General features: G+C 34.5%; 1 pseudogene; it reads right to left on the bottom strand.

Annotated features, from left to right (window-relative positions):
- Window positions 1–11,010: 11,010 nt before the first annotated feature.
- On the bottom strand, window positions 11,011–11,841 carry LOC148789155 (organic cation/carnitine transporter 1 pseudogene; annotated as a pseudogene).
- Between the last annotated feature and the right edge of the window lie 11,095 nt (window positions 11,842–22,936).

Here is a 22,936-nt window from a genome sequence, read left to right on the forward strand (position 1 = left end):
TCCAAAAGTTAGCTGTTTTGCACGGTTTTATTAAAACAAGTTTGTTTCCCTTTTATAATAACTTGTAGTTATTATTACGCTTAGAAAATTAAACACACAAACTCTTGGGTCTAGACCAACGTTTGGGTCAAGTTCGTCCAATGCTGAGAATGCTCAAAAATTAACTGTATTGCACGGTTTTATTAAAACAAGTTTGCTTCCCTTTTATACTAACTTGTAGGTATTATTACGCTTAGCAAATTTACAACACAAATGCTTGGGTCTAGACCAACGTTTGGGTCAAGTTTCTTCGAATTCTGAGAACGTTCAAAATTTAGCTGTTTTCACGGTTATATTAAAACAAGTTTGTTTCCCTTTTATAGTAACTTGTAGTTAGTATTACGCTTAGAAAATTTAACACACAAACTCTTGGGTCTAGACCTACGTTTGGGTCAAGTTTCGTCGAATTCTGAGAATGCTCAATATTTAGCTGTTTTGCACAGTTTCATTAAAACAAGTTTGTTTCCCTTTTATACTAACTTGTAGTTATTATTACGCTTAGCAAATTTACAACACAAATGCTTGGGTCTAACCAACGTTTGGTCCAAGTTTCGTCGAATTCTGAGAACGTTCAAAATTTAGCTATTTTGCACGGTTTTATTAAAGCAAGTTTGTTTCGCTTTTATACTAACTTCTAGTTATTATTACGCTTAGCATATTTACAACACAAATGGATGGGTCTAGTCCTGCGATTGGGTCAAGTTTCGTTGAATTCTGAGAACGTCCAAAAGTTAGCTGTTTTGTACGGTTTGATTAAAACAAGTTTGTTTTCCTTTTATAGTAACTTGTAGTTATTATTACGCTTAGAAAATTTAACACACAAACCCTTGGGTCTAGACCAACGTTTGGGTCAAGTTTCATCCAATGCTGAGAATGCTGAAAAATTAGCTGTTTTGCACGGTTTTATTAAAACTTGTTTGTTTCCCTTTTATACTAACTTGTAGTTATTATTACGCTTAGCAAATTTACAACACAAATGCTTGGGTCTAGACCAACGTTTGGGTCAAGTTTCGTCGAATTCTGAGAACGTTCAAAATTTAGCTGTTTTCACGGTTTTATTGAAACAAGTTTGTTTGCCTTTTATACTAACTTGTAGTTATTATTACGCTTAGCAAATTTACAACACAAATGCTTGGGTCTAGACCAACGTTTGGGTCAAGTTTCGTCGAATTCTGAGAACGTTCAAAATTTAGCTGTTTTCACGGTTATATTAAAACAAGTTTGTTTCCCTTTTATAGTAACTTGTAGTTATTATTACGCTTAGAAAATTAAACACACAAACTCTTGGGTCTAGACCTACATTTGGGTCAAGTTCGTCCAATGCTGAGAATGCTAAAAAATTAACTGTTTTGCACGGTTTTATTAAAACAAGTTTGTTTCCCTTTTATACTAACTTGTAGTTATTATTACGCTTAGCAAATTTACAACACAAATGCTTGGGTCTAGACCAACGTTTGGGTCAAGTTTCGTCGAATTCTGAGAAAGTTCAAAATTTAGCTATTTTGCACGGTTTTATTAAAGCAAGTTTGTTTCGCTTTTATACTAACTTCTAGTTATTATTACGCTTAGCATATTTACAACACAAATGGATGGGTCTAGTCCTGCGATTGGGTCAAGTTTCGTTGAATTCTGAGAACGTCCAAAAGTTAGCTGTTTTGCACGGTTTTATTAAAACAAGTTTGTTTCCCTTTTATAGTAACTTGTAGTTATTATTACGCTTAGAAAATTAAACACACAAACTCTTGGGTCTAGACCAACGTTTGGGTCAAGTTCGTCCAATGCTGAGAATGCTCAAAAATTAACTGTTTTGCACGGTTTTATTAAAACAAGTTTGCTTCCCTTTTATACTAACTTGTAGTTATTATTACGCTTAGCAAATTTACAACACAAATGCTTGGGTCTAGACCAACGTTTGGGTCAAGTTTCGTCGAATTCTGAGAACGTTCAAAATTTAGCTGTTTTCACGGTTATATTAAAACAAGTTTGTTTCCCTTTTATAGTAACTTGTAGTTAGTATTACGCTTAGAAAATTTAACACACAAACTCTTGGGTCTAGACCTACGTTTGGGTCAAGTTTCGTCGAATTCTGAGAATGCTCAATATTTAGCTGTTTTGCACAGTTTCATTAAAACAAGTTTGTTTCCCTTTTATACTAACTTGTAGTTATTATTACGCTTAGCAAATTTACAACACAAATGCTTGGGTCTAGACCAACGTTTGGTTCAAGTTTCGTCGAATTCTGAGAACGTTCAAAATTTAGCTATTTTGCACGGTTTTATTAAAGCAAGTTTGTTTCGCTTTTATACTAACTTCTAGTTATTATTACGCTTAGCATATTTACAACACAAATGGATGGGTCTAGTCCTGCGATTGGGTCAAGTTTCGTTGAATTCTGAGAACATCCAAAAGTTAGCTGTTTTGCACGGTTTTATTAAAACAAGTTTGTTTCCCTTTTATAGTAACTTGTAGTTATTATTACGCTTAGAAAATTAAACACACAAACTCTTGGGTCTAGACCAACGTTTAGGTCAAGTTCGTCCAATGCTGAGAATGCTCAAAAATTAACTGTTTTGCACGGTTTTATTAAAATAAGTTTGTTTCCCTTTTATACTAACTTGTAGTTATTATTACGCTTCAAATTTAACATACAAACTCTTGGGTCTAGACCTACGTTTGGGTCAAGTTTCGTCCAATGCTGAGAATGCTAAAAAATTAGCATAATGTTTGGTTTTGTTTTTAACTTGTTTTAGGGTATTTTGTGGAGATAGAGAGAGAAAAACAAAGATAAATAAAAATAAGTTAGAGATAGTGTGTATGTTTGGATTTGTTTTTGGAGATAATATAAAATAAGTATGGTATGTTTGATGTTGGGTAGTGGGAGACAAAAAGTACTGTTCATTGTCAAATCATGTCTCTTTTGTATATATTTATATATATATATATGTATAAAAATATATTTAATTTATTTAGTTGTGAATGGATTAAAATAAATTTTATTTTCTAATTATATATGTATGGAAATGTAAAAAAAATAATTTATGTAGATACACTTTTATAAATAATTAATGCACTCTAGTAATGGATTAACAATATTTTTTGTTAGACGTTCTGTTCGAGGTGATAAATTTAAATATATTATTCAAATAATGTAATATATGAATTAATCGCATAGAATTTTTCTATTATTTTGTATTTTTTAAAATTTTTTAATTATTCCAATGATGTAGAAAATATTATGTACAAAATATTAAGTGGTTAAAATAAAATGTATTTGCATTTAAAAATAAAAAATACAAACATCACCAAAGAAAATATTATACATCTAACATGTATATCAACTCTCTAATGCATCCTTCAATTTTTTATAATTTGAAGATCCACATAATCCAATATTAACTAAATATAATTTATAACTACAGATTCCAATGGTTTGAAAAATATATTTTGGATTAATACGGCGTATTGTCTAATTAAAGTATGACAATGAAACCCTTAAGTCATTGAATGATAAATGACGCACACAATCATGTTCCCGTTAACTTTATAATTAACATATGACAACAAGTGACTGGCTCACATATTCTACAACACCACTAATACTTAAGGACCGTCACGTCGACGTGGTGGAATTCCGGTTGGTCGCCGCGAGCGTGCTGTACTGTCTCCCTCACTATGCGAATGGCCTCCACGGTCGGATTGCACGCCAAAGCGACGAATGTAATCTGTCCATGACCCGATCCCACCAACTCCCGAACCCATGTCCAGACTTCTACGTGGCGCTAATGAAATATTGCGCGCCAATCGTGGGCCACCATCCCCACGAGCTACCTGTTCCTCAACATCCCAACTGGCAATATGGGTATGCGTTTGGTGAGTTGGTGCAGTGGATCCCGATATGATAATGGGGGCTTCTTCGCCACCTCTCACAAAACTACGCGGTGGGTTATCTCGGCTATGCCCCCCGTATGCCCCCCGTCACTGTGCAACTCAGCTGGCCCAAGCGGTAGTCTAATTGGGCCCCATATCTCGAGCATGCTGGGGTAATGAGGCTCTGGATACTGGTAGTATCGTCTAGCCAACGGGTAGATCTACAACAGGTTCATATTGACAATCAATCAATGAAAAATAAATAGTAATTCGGAATAAACAGTTACTAGGTTGCAATAATTTAATTAAAGCGATAACATGACATACCCGTGTCGTATGTGGTCGTAGCTCATCAGGAAAATCCATACAAAATGTTTCAACATCATAATAAATTCCTGGTATCTGAGTGATTTCGTGGAACTGACGAAATCGCTCTTTCAATTCATAAAATTTCTGACGGACCTGATCTCGTGTGTAATGATACCCAAAATGCCGTCGTAATCCACGAACCCACTGGTTCATGTGTGCCTCCGCACGTCGATCATCTCTCATGGGGACTTGGGTGTTGTCATCCACAATCATCCACATTAAGCGCTGCTCAACATTTAATGTCCAATGCTCCTCCTGTGGAAAGCCAGCCCGTTCCAAGTATCTACGATATGCCATGTCTGCAAAAACTAATCTTAAAGTATAAAATATAAAACATGTATACACCAAGCTGATATCATAATTAAAATCTTATGAACATCTAAATTATATGTCGAACACATTTAAAGGTAGTAAAATAGGCTGAATGTAACGACATTAACCAATTTTGGATCACAATCCTCATTTCGTACTTGTTACACACTAGTCACAAGTTGCACATTAACATTACATTCGGATTGTCTACTTTACGTTTACCAATGCCTAGGTTGGATTATAAGATGCCCACATCTGCATTGCTATGTTGTCGCGGAATATGCGTTGTGCTTCTAGTTCAGTCACGGTAGGATGTTCTCTATGGTAGAATGAATCCATATCGGGAGGAATTTCATCTTCTGGTTCGTTGAAAATAATGTCATCATGACTGAACCTACGGATGAAGTTATGAAGTGTACAACAAGCGATAACTAAATCCACTTGGTGCTGAAGAAGGTAGCTCGGCATCCCCCACTGTAATATTGGAAACCGCTTCTTCAGTACTCCAAAGCAACGCTCAATTACATTTCTTAAACGAGAATGGGCATGGTTAAATAGGTCCTGTGGGGTTCGATATCGGCGACCATGGCCCCTATACTCGGCTAGGTGGTATCGAGTACCTCTGTAAGGCGCAAGAAAACATTGATAGTTTGTAAATCCAGCATCCACTAGATAATACTTGCCTGCAGTACTTCATAAATTATTATCAGCATTGATAATATAAGAATTGCTTCTTTCTTAATAACTATGGAGTATAATGGAACTATGTTAACTTGTTTACTCACCATTTGGAGGAAAAGGGAAATTTTGGTCCTGTGATATAGCATGATTCAAGACACGTGCGTCAGCCGCACTCCCTTCCCACCCAGCATACACGTATGTAAAATTCATATCGAAGTCACAGATAGCCAAAACGTTTTGTGCTAGTCGTCCTTTACGAGATCAATATCGATTTTGATCTATCCGCGGGACCCATGCCGGCACCAAAGTCCCATCCATCGCTCCGACACAATCCTATGGTTCGTTGAAAAAAATATTAAAGTAATAATTGATAATAGTTATATGCCTATGAATTGCTTAGTAATTAGTTGACAATGCAAGGCGGCTTCTTGTAGATAATTAAGATACAACGTTTACCTTAAAGTAAGGGTAGAAATCTGAATTGGTAGCCACAATAGGATGAGTGTCTGTAAAATTTGGGCGAGTGATTAGTTCGGGTGCCATAGCGCACAATGCGGATAGCACTCGGTGGAATCTACGGTGAATAGTCTCAAGTGAGTGTTGGAATCGCTCCATATTGTCGCGTTGTCGTTTATGCATGCCGACCGTCTGCATGAAGAGTGCAACCTCCTCAACGGAGCTAACTCTCGAGGTCTGACCATGAGGCAACAATCCCCTAGAAGTTAGCGCATCAACTAAAGAGTAGAAGCATGGTTTTGTCATGCGAATATTGTCGTAAAACCTGCCCGTGTGTGGAGTTGTCATTATCTCAGCTACCCATCCTTCGCCTTGCAACGAACTAGTATTACGAGGGACATTTTCTCTAAATAGCTCCGGGCAGATCATATCTCTAAAAGCATAAAACTCTTCAGGGACAACAGATTCGTTGCTGCCTGGAGTCCCGGGTGTCCCCGGGCTGCCAGTAGATGAATTTGTGTCTTCAACAGCTCTCTCGCTTGCACTCGCCATAGTTCTGCACGAGTATATGAAAAAGAAAAAAAAAGGGACACAATATGGAATCTCGAGTTGAGACAATAAGCATCAGCAATCATATTAAATAGACGAATACTTTAAACTAACAAAGTACAGATGTGCAACCCCATGGTGAGTGCGACAACACACCGATTATAAAGTTGAACAATAACACACATAGCTATTTAACCCATAGTCAATCCCCTATGACAGGCATGAATTACTTTCCCAATGAGAACAACCAGCGCAATTTGTTGTCATCATCTAAACGGAGGAATATCGTTCGCGTGCTATGACTATGAAAACGCTCCAACGCTGTTGTGAAGATTACGTCAGGCAGATCCTTAAATTTTGTTAACTCATCTACGCAACACTCGATAGACTCTGTAGCTTTAACACCAGTTCTATCAATCTTTCCCTGCAGTGACTCTTGCAACTTGTCCATTGTCTCGAACTTCTTGCTTTGCAATTCGCTCATCCCGCGCCTTGTTGGACGTTTGCTACTAGATGGTGAAGTAAAACTCTGTGCCGCACCAGTAGGTAAGTACCCGCCAGGTGTCGGTATCGATTGTGACTCGGAGAATGCTGTATCCTCGTAGTCCTCACGTGAACGGCGACTACCCGAATTCTCACCCGTCATATGTTCATCGTCGCCGATAGATACAGTCTGACCTCCTCGGGTGGGTTGTCCGGAGGACCGTGCAATGCCTCCCGTTGCGGTGTTCCTTGCGAACATTTGGGTGCACAGGTCAAAGTGCGGTATCCCATGTTCAACAATTTTTTTGTACTCCGAATTTTCCTACATAGGCAGGTTTAATCTGAATTTTTATTTGAGCAACGTGGAATGTTTCTTCACCAAATTAAAACAAGATGTTCGGTATAGTCCGCATTATATGTAAATTTAAGACAAAAAGATTAATACCCGACAGAGCTCCTCCAAACGTCCAAACTCATCTGTAACAGTGTTCCGCTCATAGTCCCATCCCCACCCAGTTCCCCTGTTAACAAGGTCATTCAAAAGGCACCATGCACGACGCATCCTGTTTAGCTTACCCTTGAGTTGTTCCGGGTTAAATACATAGCTTTGGCCGAATGTCGAATTCATCCTACCGGTTATACGAGCCCAGACAGAGGGTGAAAAAGTTGATGATTGCAGACGATGACTTACAAACTCTTCGTGCATAAACTCGATGAAAATTCGTTCCATGTACTGGGTCCATACAATTTTTTCCACGCGAGACGTATGCGAAGAACCTATGTCGTCCGATCGATGCATCTATATGGTGATGCAAAACAACTTTTAATAATTTTTTTCATTGACAACCATATTAATTACAGATTCTTATTTCTAATAATTAACTAACTGTTAGTATCTACAAGTGACGTTGTTCTCATTATGATGAATTTAAGGCCCATAAATCATTCGTCCGACTAGCCCATCTCATACAAATCCAATAAACCTAAATTTAAATTAAATTACATTGACAATTCTCGAGAGTGTTTTAAATGCACAAATATTTATTATATTTTATAAAATTACAAGTACATTTTTAATGATGCAATTTTAATTATAAATATATCTCTAATTCAATAGTAAAAATTACACAAATATCCCTAAATTATATTAAGTTAATACTCTATAAGAAATACATTTATAATTTAAACAAAATAAAATAAAACATATTATTGTATTTGAATCTAATCCTAACGTCATGAAAATTTTTAAGTCCTTCAAACTATGGAAATACTTTTCTAACTATAATGATTGAGCTCTCCCCCTGGGCTTGGGGTTGAACAAAATGGTTGATTGGGTATGCATACAAGCATATGATAAACCCCCAAAATGACAAATACACGCCCTAATATATCATTCAAATTTCTCGAAACTATCATTATACATATATTAAAAATAAATCTTATTTAAAAATAACAATTAAAAAATATTTATAGGTTCATATTTTCAAAGACACTCTACAGATTATTATTACTTTCGGTGGTGTTTACTTTGATGAATTAGCACAAATAATATTGGGTATTTGAGCCAATCGATCAAAATCATTCATTTAATATAACAACGAATGTTTAAATATTGAGGCGATGGAGACATGAAATAGATAAGCACAGAATAGCGGTGCTTATATCTTCGCTACGACATTGAACAAGTTAATCAGTTCTACGGTGTTTGCAATTAATGTCGTTCATATCATACAATAAAATTATAAATATAAATATGCTTAGGTAATAGCGGTGCCCAATTTTTTTTCTTTTTTTTTTTTTTAATGTTGAAGCAACTGCTGCATAGATCGTGCACTGCAGGTGGGGTGACAGATAGCGTTGAAAGAGAGTTGATGAATTCAGTAACTACATTAATTTAAAAACTCTCTCAACCAAAAATTTAACAAAACAATAATAATAATAATAATAATAATAATAGTAATAATAATAATAATAATAATAATAATAATAATAATAATAATAATAATAATAATAATAATAATATAAAACAAACAAATAAATAACAAATTCTAATATTAAATTTGGACAATTTTGGGTTTATGCACCGGTAACTGTTGATTGAGTAGAAGACTTAAACTAAAAAATTTGGTATGTGCAATGTTTTATTGAATATTGAATTAAATCCATATCAGGTCAGTTTTGGTGATTATTAATGTTTGTTTATCTAGTAGATTCTTTGTCAAGATATAAAAATTATTTTAAACTTACATTCTAAAAATAATAATTAAATTTATTTAGTTTTTAGATAATAAATAAAATGATAAAAATATTTAATACAAAAAAAATATGTTCATAAAAATTAAATATTAAAGAAATTAAAAAAATATTCTGGTATACCAAGAAGAAACCTTTAGCTTGAAAACAACCAACATATGTGATGGTGTACATCTGAATTCACATTTCTAGGAGAGAGAAAGAGGAGCAGAAGCAAAGAGACACAGAAAGAAAGTCTATCACCAGGGACCTTGGCAAATTATGGTTCATGACTCAGATAACCATCCATTCCCTCAAAAGAAATGAAGACAAAAAACCAAAAGAATCTGAATATATGTAATTGATAGAAAGAAGTCCAAAGATAAAATCATTTTTTCTTAATAAGTTATGTGTTCCATAGCTTGATGACCAGTAAATTGAGTGCAGAAGCACAGAGGTATACATAAGACTGAGATATTCTCTAAACAACCTCTCACATGCCAGTCTACATTTGCATGTGATGCAACCTAGTAATGGAAACACATAGAATGCCAAAAGCATCAACCCATTAGGATTTAAACCAATTTGTGCACAACTGTGTCTCACTCTCACTCAGCACAGTTATAATATTTGACACTGAAAATAAAGACCCGCAAAGTAGAATGTGCTATAACTTATTATATGCTACATACATTGTGGGTGGTGCAGAATAGATTTACATCATTTAACTAAATCAGTTTTGTTAAGCAGCGCCTAGATGTGACTGCATGTGAAAAACCAGTACTCAGAATCTCAATTCCTAAGCAAACATTCAAGAACTACGATATATAATTTCTTTAATATTTAATTTTTATGAACATATATATATATAAGCACATAAAAAAGCACTTAACATACATTTTTTTCAACAGAATTAAAAAAACCTTTTTTTTAAGAAAGAGAAATACAATATATTGAAGGCCATCAAGAAATTAACCAGCCAAACAGAGGACAATGACAAACAAGTCGAAGTAATTCATCATGCTAAGGTCAACAAGAAGCAAAACCAAATTAAGCATTTTTATCTTAAAATTTTGAAGAATATAACATTTAAGATCAAGATTAGTGAGCGAAAATTAAGATACATACCTTAATAACAAGAAAATGGTAAAGCCAAATGTTAGATGGATGAGAGTACTCGACCAATAATGTGTCAACAATTGCAATGCAATACTTTACTTCGACAGAATAAGCTCAACAGATAGAATGAAAGTGCAAATTGCATAAAGAGTTGTAACACATTATATAGAGAGAGGAGAGTACAATTCACGGGTAAATAGTAATTTCTTTCATTATATCTCCAAGTGACTAAGTGCAGAAAAAGTAAATAGCCGACAAATGTTTCAGAAGAGTACAGAGTATACAGAAATTGACTGAAAAGTTTCTGCAATGATACAAAGCACCACATGCAATGGCAGCAATTATTGATGGAAAAACAGTAGCCATCAATAATTATGAAAAGATTTCACCAACCATTTCTTATATTTGCCATAATTTTCATCTCATGATTCAATATGTTCCTTGGATGCTTGTATCAAGGTCCTCCAAGAGAAATAGCATTCTTAAATTCTAATTGATGCATTCTTTTCAGAAAGCAGGTCTCCTACATCACCAAATTAACGTTGAAGTTAGCACCATTCCAAATACTTGTTATCCATCTACTACTGTTATGATATTTACTGTAAGAAAATCCACAGAGCGATTCCTTTAGAATATGGAACATACCAGGCTTCGCAAATTGGCAAACTGAAAAGTTTTTTAGATCAACACGCTTCACTAACAAAGAGGCGCTCTTTATTTGGTCTTCAGTTGCTCGAGGTGCCATGGGATTTGTATCAGTGTGAAGCTGTAGATCCACCATATTGTTTTTAATTCTAAATTCTTCAGTTAAGAAATTAGTGAAGTTAAAAAGTTACTCTTACCTCTTCAACAGGTCTGATATCATCAGAATATGGAAGATATATCATATGCATTCCAGGTGGTTTAATAAAATTTCATCAACAGCATGCTGCCTATGAAAACGGCTGGAATCTCCATCATTGCATTTATGGCAACGGCGAAATAGAGGTTGAAGTTGAGGTTCTCAACATTGAGTTGAACCCCATAATACACGAAACCAATCCCAAAACCTGTGAGCATGACCATGGACATCCTCTTGGCAGCCCATCTAGTATTCCACAGTTTCTCAATGGTGGAGGTGTTATTTTCTCCTTCACCTGCAGCCAAGTTTTTCTCATTGCCAGATGGTTCTAGGAGAGAGATATTTAGAGGCAATTCCTTCCCATTGATTCTTGCATATCTTTTCAACACTTCAAGAGCCTCCTCACTTCGACCTCTGCGAAGAAGCCACCTTGGGGACTCTGATACAAAGGGTAGAAGTATAAAGATTGAGTAAACAAGAGGGATAAATGAGATAATCTTGTACAAGTTTCTCCAGCAAGTTCTGGTTGGATAAGCAATCAAGGGAATTGAAAGGAACCCTGCTGCAATCAAGGGAATTTTCTCACTTCTTGAAACCCTTTTCTCTATTTGGAGAAAAATGGGCTGAAAAACAAAGATAATCATCCAATTTGTACGATTTCTGCGAGGAAAGCCGATGAAGGAAGACGATGAACAGAGGTATAGATCTGAAGAAGAAGGAAGACGATGAACAGAGATGAAGGGCGATTTCTGCGAGTATCGATCTGAAGAAGGAGGAAGACGATGAACAGAGGGGCGATTTCTGCGAGGAAAGCCGATGTCTGCGATAGAGGAAAGAGAAGAGGAAAGAGAAAATGTACGGCTGTAAATAAAAAAGTCAGTTTTGTTCCCCATATTTTTACAAAAACAACTAAAAATAAAATAGAAATGGGCAAAACAATGCATGCCAAACATTACATTGTTTTTGGGCCATCTCTGAGATGGCCCAAAAACGAACCCAAACATAAGGCTTAGCTGTTTTGCACAGGTTTTATTAAAACAAGTTTGTTAACCTTTTATACTAACTTGTAGTTATTAATACGCTTAGCAAATTTACAACACAAATGCTTGGGTCTAGACCGACCTTTGGTTCAAGTTTCGTCGAATGTTGAGAACGTTCAAAATTTAGCTGTTTTCACGGTTATATTAAAACAAGTTTGTTTCCCTTTTATAGTAACTTGTAGTTATTATTACGCTTAGAAAATTAAACACACAAACTCTTGGGTCTAGACCAACATTTGGGTCAAGTTCGTCCAATGCTGAGAATGCTCAAAAATTAACTGTTTTGCACGGTTTTATGAAAACAAGTTTGTTTCCCTTTTATACTAACTTTTAGTTATTATTACGCTTCAAATTTAACATACAAACTCTTGGGTCTAGACCTACGTTTGGGTCAAGTTTCGTCCAATGCTGAGAATGCTCAAAAATTAGCTGTTTTGCACAGGTTTTATTAAAACAAGTTTGTTAACCTTTTATACAAACTTGTAGTTATTATTACGCTTAGCAAATTTACAACACAAATGCTTGGGTCTAGACCAACCTTTGGTTCAAGTTTCGTCGAATTTTGAGAACGTTCAAAATTTCGCTGTTTTCACGGTTATATTAAAACAAGTTTGTTTCCCTTTTATAGTAACTTGTAGTTATTATTACGCTTAGAAAATTTAACACACAAACTCTTGGGTCTAGACCTACATTTGGGTCAAGTTTCGTCGAATTCTGAGAATGCTCAATATTTAGCTGTTTTGCACAGTTTTATTAAAACAAGTTTGTTTCCCTTTTATACTAACTTGTAGTTATTATTACGCTTAGCAAATTTACAACACAAATGCTTGGGTCTAGACCAACGTTTGGGTCAAGTTTCGTCGAATTCTGAGAACGTTCAAAATTTAGCTGTTTTCACGGTTATATTAAAACAAGTTTGTTTCCCTTTTATAGTAACTTGTAGTTAGTATTACGCTTAGAAAATTTAACACACAAACTCTTGGGTCTAGACCTACGTTTGGGTCAAGTTTCGTCGAATTCTGAGAATGCTCAATATTTAGCTGTTTTGCACAGTTTTATTAAAACAAGTTTGTTTCCCTTTTATACTAACTTGTAGTTATTATTACGCTTAGCAAATTTACAACACAAATGCTTGGGTCTAGACCAACGTTTGGGTCAAGTGTCGTCGAATTCTGAGAACGTTCAAAATTTAGCTATTTTGCACGGTTTTATTAAAGCAAGTTTGTTTCGCTTTTATACTAACTTCTAGTTATTATTACGCTTAGCAAATTTACAACACAAATGGATGGGTCTAGTCCTGCGATTGGGTCAAGTTTCGTTGAATTCTGAGAACGTCCAAAAGTTAGCTGTTTTGCACGGTTTGATTAAAACAAGTTTGTTTTCCTTTTATAGTAACTTGTAGTTATTATTACGCTTAGAAAATTTAACACACAAACCCTTGGGTCTAGACAAACGTTTGGGTCAAGTTTCATCCAATGCTGAGAATGCTCAAAAATTAGCTGTTTTGCACGGTTTTATTAAAACTTGTTTGTTTCCCTTTTATACTAACTTGTAGTTATTATTACGCTTAGCAAATTTACAACACAAATGCTTGGGTCTAGACCAACGTTTGGGTCAAGTTTCGTCGAATTCTGAGAACGTCCAAAATTTAGCTGTTTTCACGGTTTTATTGAAACAAGTTTGTTTGCCTTTTATACTAACTTGTAGTTATTATTACGCTTAGCAAATTTACAACACAAATGCTTGGGTCTAGACCAACGTTTGGGTCAAGTTTCGTCGAATTCTGAGAACGTTCAAAATTTAGCTGTTTTCACGGTTATATTAAAACAAGTTTGTTTCCCTTTTATAGTAACTTGTAGTTATTATTACGCTTAGAAAATTTAACACACAAACTCTTGGGTCTAGACCTATTTGGGTCAAGTTTCGTCGAATTCTGAGAATGCTCAATATTTAGCTGTTTTGCACAGTTTCATTAAAACAAGTTTGTTTCCCTTTTATACTAACTTGTAGTTATTATTACGCTTAGCAAATTTACAACACAAATGCTTGGGTCTAGACCAACGTTTGGGTCAAGTTTCGTCGAATTCTGAGAACGTTCAAAATTTAGCTATTTTGCACGGTTTTATTAAAGCAAGTTTGTTTCGCTTTTATACTAACTTCTAGTTATTATTACGCTTAGCATATTTACAACACAAATGGATGGGTCTAGTCCTGCGATTGGGTCAAGTTTCGTTGAATTCTGAGAACGTCCAAAAGTTAGCTGTTTTGCACGGTTTTATTAAAACAAGTTTGTTTCCCTTTTATAGTAACTTGTAGTTATTATTAAGCTTAGAAAATTAAACACACAAACTCTTGGGTCTAGACCAACGTTTGGGTCAAGTTCGTCCGATGCTGAGAATGCTCAAAAATTAACTGTTTTGCACGGTTTTATTAAAACAAGTTTGCTTCCCTTTTATACTAACTTGTAGTTATTATTACGCTTAGCAAATTTACAACACAGCTTGGATCTAGACCAACGTTTGGGTCAAGTTTCGTCGAATTCTGAGAACGTTCAAAATTTAGCTGTTTTCACGGTTATATTAAAACAAGTTTGTTTCCCTTTTATAGTAACTTGTAGTTAGTATTACGCTTAGAAAATTTAACACACAAACTCTTCGGTCTAGACCTACGTTTGGGTCAAGTTTCGTCGAATTCTGAGAATGCTCAATATTTAGCTGTTTTGCACAGTTTCATTAAAACAAGTTTGTTTCCCTTTTATACTAACTTGTAGTTATTATTACGCTTAGCAAATTTACAACACAAATGCTTGGGTCTAGACCAACATTTGGTTCAAGTTTCGTCGAATTCTGAGAACGTTCAAAATTTAGCTATTTTGCAAGGTTTTATTAAAGCAAGTTTGTTTCGCTTTTATACTAACTTCTAGTTATTATTACGCTTAGCATATTTACAACACAAATGGATGGGTCTAGTCCTGCGATTGGGTCAAGTGTCGTTGAATTCTTAGAACATCCAAAAGTTAGCTGTTTTGCAAGGTTTTATTAAAACAAGTTTGTTTCCCTTTTATAGTAACTTGTAGTTATTATTACGCTTAGAAAATTAAACACACAAACTCTTGGGTCTAGACCAACGTTTAGGTCAAGTTCGTCCAATGCTGAGAATGCTCAAAAATTAACTGTTTTGCACGGTTTTATTAAAACAAGTTTGTTTCCCTTTTATACTAACTTGTAGTTATTATTACGCTTCAAATTTAACATACAAAATCTTGGGTCTAGACCTACGTTTGGGTCAAGTTTCGTCCAATGCTGAGAATGCTCAAAAATTAGCTGTTTTGCACAGGTTTTATTAAAACAAGTTTGTTAACCTTTTATACTAACTTGTAGTTATTAATACACTTAGCAAATTTACAACACAAATGCTTGGGTCTAGACCGACCTTTGGTTCAAGTTTCGTCGAATGTTGAGAACGTTCAAAATTTAGCTGTTTTCACGGTTATATTAAAACAAGTTTGTTTCCCTTTTATAGTAACTTGTAGTTATTATTACGCTTAGAAAATTTAACACACAAACTCTTGGGTCTAGACCTACGTTTGGGTCAAGTTTCGTCGAATTCTGAGAATGCTCAATATTTAGCTGTTTTGCACAGTTTCATTAAAACAAGTTTGTTTCCCTTTTATACTAACTTGTAGTTATTATTACGCTTAGCAAATTTACAACACAAATGCTTGGGTCTAGACCAACGTTTGGTTCAAGTTTCGTCGAATTCTGAGAACGTTCAAAATTTAGCTATTTTGCACGGTTTTATTAAAGCAAGTTTGTTTCGCTTTTATACTAACTTCTAGTTATTATTACGCTTAGCATATTTACAACACAAATGGATGGGTCTAGTCCTGCGATTGGGTCAAATTTCGTTGAATTCTGAGAACATCCAAAAGTTAGCTGTTTTGCACGGTTTTATTAAAACAAGTTTGTTTCCCTTTTATAGTAACTTGTAGTTATTATTACGCTTAGAAAATTAAACACACAAACTCTTGGGTCTAGACCAACGTTTGGGTCAAGTTCGTCCAATGCTGAGAATGCTCAAAAATTAACTGTTTTGCACGGTTTTATTAAAACAAGTTTGCTTCCCTTTTATACTAACTTGTAGTTATTATTACGCTTAGCAAATTTACAACACAGCTTGGGTCTAGACCAACGTTTGGGTCAAGTTTCGTCGAATTCTGAGAACGTTCAAAATTTAGCTGTTTTCACGGTTATATTAAAACAAGTTTGTTTCCCTTTTATAGTAACTTGTAGTTAGTATTAAGCTTAGAAAATTTAACACACAAACTCTTCGGTCTAGACCTACGTTTGGGTCAAGTTTCGTCGAATTCTGAGAATGCTCAATATTTAGCTGTTTTGCACAGTTTCATTAAAACAAGTTTGTTTCCCTTTTATACTAACTTGTAGTTATTATTACGCTTAGCAAATTTACAACACAAATGCTTGGGTCTAGACCAACATTTGGTTCAAGTTTCGTCGAATTCTGAGAACGTTCAAAATTTAGCTATTTTGCACGGTTTTATTAAAGCAAGTTTGTTTCGCTTTTATACTAACTTCTAGTTATTATTACGCTTAGCATATTTACAACACAAATGGATGGGTCTAGTCCTGCGATTGGGTCAAGTGTCGTTGAATTCTTAGAACATCCAAAAGTTAGCTGTTTTGCAAGGTTTTATTAAAACAAGTTTGTTTCCCTTTTATAGTAACTTGTAGTTATTATTACGCTTAGAAAATTAAACACACAAACTCTTGGGTCTAGACCAACGTTTAGGTCAAGTTCGTCCAATGCTGAGAATGCTCAAAAATTAACTGTTTTGCACGGTTTTATTAAAACAAGTTTGTTTCCCTTTTATACTAACTTGTAGTTATTATTACGCTTCAAATTTAACATACAAAATCTTGGGTCTAGACCTACGTTTGGGTCAAGTTTCGTCCAATGCTGAGAATGCTCAAAAATTAGCTGTTTTGCACAGGTTTTATTAAAACAAGTTTGTTAACCTTTTATACTAACTTGTAGTTATTAATACACTTAGCAAATTTACAACACAAATGCTTGGGTCTAGACCGACCTTTGGTTCAAGTTTCGTCGAATGTTGAGAACGTTCAAAATTTAGCTGTTTTCACGGTTATATTAAAACAAGTTTGTTTCCCTTTTATAGTAACTTGTAGTTATTATTACGCTTAGAAAATTTAACACACAAACTCTTGGGTCTAGACCTACGTTTGGGTCAAGTTTCGTCGAATTCTGAGAATGCTCAATATTTAGCTGTTTTGCACAGTTTCATTAAAACAAGTTTGTTTCCCTTTTATACTAACTTGTAGTTATTATTACGCTTAGCAAATTTACAACACAAATGCTTGGGTCTAGACCAACGTTTGGTTCAAGTTTCGTCGAATTCTGAGAACGTTCAAAATTTAGCTATTTTGCACGGTTTTATTAAAGCAAGTTTGTTTCGCTTTTATACTAACTTCTAGTTATTATTACGCTTAGCATATTTACAACACAAATGGATGGGTCTAGTCCTGCGATTGGGTCAAGTTTCGTTGAATTCTGAGAACATCCAAAAGTTAGCTGTTTTGCACGGTTTTATTAAAACAAGTTTGTTTCCCTTTTATAGTAACTTGTAGTTATTATTACGCTTAGAAAATTAAACACACAAACTCTTGGGTCTAGACCAACGTTTGGGTCAAGTTCGTCCAATGCTGAGAATGCTCAAAAATTAACTGTTTTGCACGGTTTTATTAAAACAAGTTTGCTTCCCTTTTATACTAACTTGTAGTTATTATTACGCTTAGCAAATTTACAACACAGCTTGGGTCTAGACCAACGTTTGGGTCAAGTTTCGTCGAATTCTGAGAACGTTCAAAATTTAGCTGTTTTCACGGTTATATTAAAACAAGTTTGTTTCCCTTTTATAGTAACTTGTAGTTAGTATTAAGCTTAGAAAATTTAACACACAAACTCTTCGGTCTAGACCTACGTTTGGGTCAAGTTTCGTCGAATTCTGAGAATGCTCAATATTTAGCTGTTTTGCACAGTTTCATTAAAACAAGTTTGTTTCCCTTTTATACTAACTTGTAGTTATTATTACGCTTAGCAAATTTACAACACAAATGCTTGGGTCTAGACCAACGTTTGGTTCAAGTTTCGTCGAATTCTGAGAACGTTCAAAATTTAGCTATTTTGCACGGTTTTATTAAAGCAAGTTTGTTTCGCTTTTATACTAACTTCTAGTTATTATTACGCTTAGCATATTTACAACACAAATGGATGGGTCTAGTCCTTCGATTGGGTCAAGTTTCGTTGAATTCTGAGAACATCCAAAAGTTAGCTGTTTTGCACGGTTTTATTAAAACAAGTTTGTTTCCCTTTTATAGTAACTTGTAGTTATTATTACGCTTAGAAAATTAAACACACAAACTCTTGGGTCTAGACCAACGTTTAGGTCAAGTTCGTCCAATGCTGAGAATGATCAAAAATTAACTATTTTGCACGGTTTTATTAAAACAAGTTTGTTTCCCTTTTATACTAACTTGTAGTTATTATTACGCTTCAAATTTAACATACAAAATCTTGGGTCTAGACCTACGTTTGGGTCAAGTTTCGTCCAATGCTGAGAATGCTCAAAAATTAGCTGTTTTGCACAGGTGTTATTAAAACAAGTTTGTTAACCTTTTATACTAACTTGTAGTTATTAATACGCTTAGCAAATTTACAACACAAATGCTTGGGTCTAGACCGACCTTTGGTTCAAGTTTCGTCGAATGTTGAGAACGTTCAAAATTTAGCTGTTTTCACGGTTATATTAAAACAAGTTTGTTTCCCTTTTATAGTAACTTGTAGTTAGTATTACGCTTAGAAAATTTAACACACAAACTCTTGGGTCTAGACCTACGTTTGGGTCAAGTTTCGTCGAATTCTGAGAATGCTCAATATTTAGCTGTTTTGCACAGTTTTATTAAAACAAGTTTGTTTCCCTTTTATACTAACTTGTAGTTATTATTACGCTTAGCAAATTTACAACACAAATGCTTGGGTCTAGACCAACGTTTGGGTCAAGTGTCATCGAATTCTGAGAACGTTCAAAATTTAGCTATTTTGCACGGTTTTATTAAAGCAAGTTTGTTTCGCTTTTATACTAACTTCTAGTTATTATTACGCTTAGCAAATTTACAACACAAATGGATGGGTCTAGTCCTGCGATTGGGTCAAGTTTCGTTGAATTCTGAGAACGTCCAAAAGTTAGCTGTTTTGCACGGTTTGATTAAAACAAGTTTGTTTTCCTTTTATAGTAACTTGTAGTTATTATTACGCTTAGAAAATTTAACACACAAACCCTTGGGTCTAGACCAACGTTTGGGTCAAGTTTCATCCAATGCTGAGAATGCTCAAAAATTAGCTGTTTTGCACGGTTTTATTAAAACTTGTTTGTTTCCCTTTTATACTAACTTGTAGTTATTATTACGCTTAGCAAATTTACAATACAAATGCTTGGGTCTAGACCAACGTTTGGGTCAAGTTTCGTCGAATTCTGAGAACGTCCAAAATTTAGCTGTTTTCACGGTTTTATTGAAACAAGTTTGTTTGCCTTTTATACTAACTTGTAGTTATTATTACGCTTAGCAAATTTACAACACAAATGCTTGGGTCTAGACCAACGTTTGGGTCAAGTTTCGTCGAATTCTGAGAACGTTCAAAATTTAGCTGTTTTCACGGTTATATTAAAACAAGTTTGTTTCCCTTTTATAGTAACTTGTAGTTATTATTACGCTTAGAAAATTTAACACACAAACTCTTGGGTCTAGACCTATTTGGGTCAAGTTTCGTCGAATTCTGAGAATGCTCAATATTTAGCTGTTTTGCACAGTTTCATTAAAACAAGTTTGTTTCCCTTTTATACTAACTTGTAGTTATTATTACGCTTAGCAAATTTACAACACAAATGCTTGGGTCTAGACCAACGTTTGGGTCAAGTTTCGTCGAATTCTGAGAACGTTCAAAATTTAGCTATTTTGCACGGTTTTATTAAAGCAAGTTTGTTTCGCTTTTATACTAACTTCTAGTTATTATTACGCTTAGCATATTTACAACACAAATGGATGGGTCTAGTCCTGCGATTGGGTCAAGTTTCGTTGAATTCTGAGAACGTCCAAAAGTTAGCTGTTTTGCACGATTTTATTAAAACAAGTTTGATTCCCTTTTATAGTAACTTGTAGTTATTATTACGCTTAGAAAATTAAACACACAAACTCTTGGGTCTAGACCAACGTTTGGGTCAAGTTCGTCCAATGCTGAGAATGCTCAAAAATTAACTGTTTTGCACGGTTTTATTAAAACAAGTTTGCTTCCCTTTTATACTAACTTGTAGTTATTATTACGCTTAGCAAATTTACAACACAGCTTGGGTCTAGACCAACGTTTGGGTCAAGTTTCGTCGAATTCTGAGAACGTTCAAAATTTAGCTGTTTTCACGGTTATATTAAAACAAGTTTGTTTCCCTTTTATAGTAACTTGTAGTTAGTATTACGCTTAGAAAATTTAACACACAAACTCTTCAGTCTAGACGTACGTTTGGTTCAAGTTTCGTCGAATTCTGAGAATGCTCAATATTTAGCTGTTTTGCACAGTTTCATTAAAACAAGTTTGTTTCCCTTTTATACTAACTTGTAGTTATTATTACGCTTAGCAAATTTACAACACAAATGCTTGGGTCTAGACCAACGTTTGGTTCAAGTTTCGTCGAATTCTGAGAAAGTTCAAAATTTAGCTATTTTGCACGGTTTTATTAAAGCAAGTTTGTTTCGCTTTTATACTAACTTCTAGTTATTATTACGCTTAGCATATTTACAACACAAATGGATGGGTCTAGTCCTGCGATTGGGTCAAGTTTCGTTGAATTCTGAGAACATCCAAAAGTTAGCTGTTTTGCACGGTTTTATTAAAACAAGTTTGTTTCCCTTTTATAGTAACTTGTAGTTATTATTACGCTTAGAAAATTAAACACACAAACTCTTGGGTCTAGACCAACGTTTAGGTCAAGTTCGTCCAATGCTGAGAATGCTCAAAAATTAACTGTTTTGCACGGTTTTATTAAAACAAGTTTGTTTCCCTTTTATACTAACTTGTAGTTATTATTACGCTTCAAATTTAACATACAAAATCTTGGGTCTAGACCTACGTTTGGGTCAAGTTTCGTCCAATGCCGAGAATGCTAAAAAATTAGCTGTTTTGCACAGGTTTTATTAAAACAAGTTTGTTAACCTTTTATACTAACTTGTAGTTATTAATACACTTAGCAAATTTACAACACAAATGCTTGGGTCTAGACCGACCTTTGGTTCAAGTTTCGTCGAATGTTGAGAACGTTCAAAATTTAGCTGTTTTCACGGTTATATTAAAACAAGTTTGTTTCCCTTTTATAGTAACTTGTAGTTATTATTACGCTTAGAAAATTTAACACACAAACTCTTTGGTCTAGACCAACGTTTGGGTCAAGTTTCGTCGAATTCTGAGAATGCTCAATATTTAGCTGTTTTGCACAGTTTCATTAAAACAAGTTTGTTTCCCTTTTATACTAACTTGTAGTTATTATTACGCTTAGCAAATTTACAACACAAATGCTTGGGTCTAGACCAACGTTTGGGTCAAGTTTCGTCGAATTCTGAGAACGTTCAAAATTTAGCTATTTTGCACGGTTTTATTAAAGCAAGTTTGTTTCGCTTTTATACTAACTTCTAGTTATTATTACGCTTAGCATATTTACAACACAAATGGATGGGTCTAGTCCTGCGATTGGGTCAAGTTTCGTTGAATTCTGAGAACGTCCAAAAGTTAGCTGTTTTGCACGGTTTTATTAAAACATGTTTGTTTCCTTTTTATAGTAACTTGTAGTTATTATTACGCTTAGAAAATTAAACACACAAACTCTTGGGTCTAGACCAACGTTTGGGTCAAGTTCGTCCAATGCTGAGAATGCTCAAAAATTAACTGTTTTGCACGGTTTTATTAAAACAAGTTTGCTTCCCTTTTATACTAACTTGTAGTTATTATTACGCTTAGCAAATTTACAACACAGCTTGGGTCTAGACCAACGTTTGGGTCAAGTTTCGTCGAATTCTGAGAACGTTCAAAATTTAGCTGTTTTCACGGTTATATTAAAACAAGTTTGTTTCCCTTTTATAGTAACTTGTAGTTAGTATTACGCTTAGAAAATTTAACACACAAACTCTTCAGTCTAGACCTACGTTTGGGTCAAGTTTCGTCGAATTCTGAGAATGCTCAATATTTAGCTGTTTTGCACAGTTTCATTAAAACAAGTTTGTTTCCCTTTTATACTAACTTGTAGTTATTATTACGCTTAGCAAATTTACAACACAAATGCTTGGGTCTAGACCAACGTTTGGTTCAAGTTTCGTCGAATTCTGAGAACGTTCAAAATTTAGCTATTTTGCACGGTTTTATTAAAGCAAGTTTGTTTCGCTTTTATACTAACTTCTAGTTATTATTACGCTTAGCATATTTACAACACAAATGGATGGGTCTAGTCCTGCGATTGGGTCAAGTTTCGTTGAATTCTGAGAACATCCAAAAGTTAGCTGTTTTGCACGGTTTTATTAAAACAAGTTTGTTTCCCTTTTATAGTAACTTGTAGTTATTATTACGCTTAGAAAATTAAACACACAAACTCTTGGGTCTAGACCAACGTTTAGGTCAAGTTCGTCCAATGCTGAGAATGCTCAAAAATTAACTGTTTTGCACGGTTTTATTAAAACAAGTTTGTTTCCCTTTTATACTAACTTGTAGTTATTATTACGCTTCAAATTTAACATACAAAATCTTGGGTCTAGACCTACGTTTGGGTCAAGTTTCGTCCAATGCTGAGAATGCTCAAAAATTAGCTGTTTTGCAC

This window comes from Sesamum indicum, linkage group LG2 (assembly GCF_026168435.1).
Source record: "Sesamum indicum cultivar Baizhima isolate 11 linkage group LG2, ASM2616843v1, whole genome shotgun sequence".
Classification (NCBI taxonomy): Eukaryota; Viridiplantae; Streptophyta; class Magnoliopsida; order Lamiales; family Pedaliaceae; genus Sesamum; species Sesamum indicum.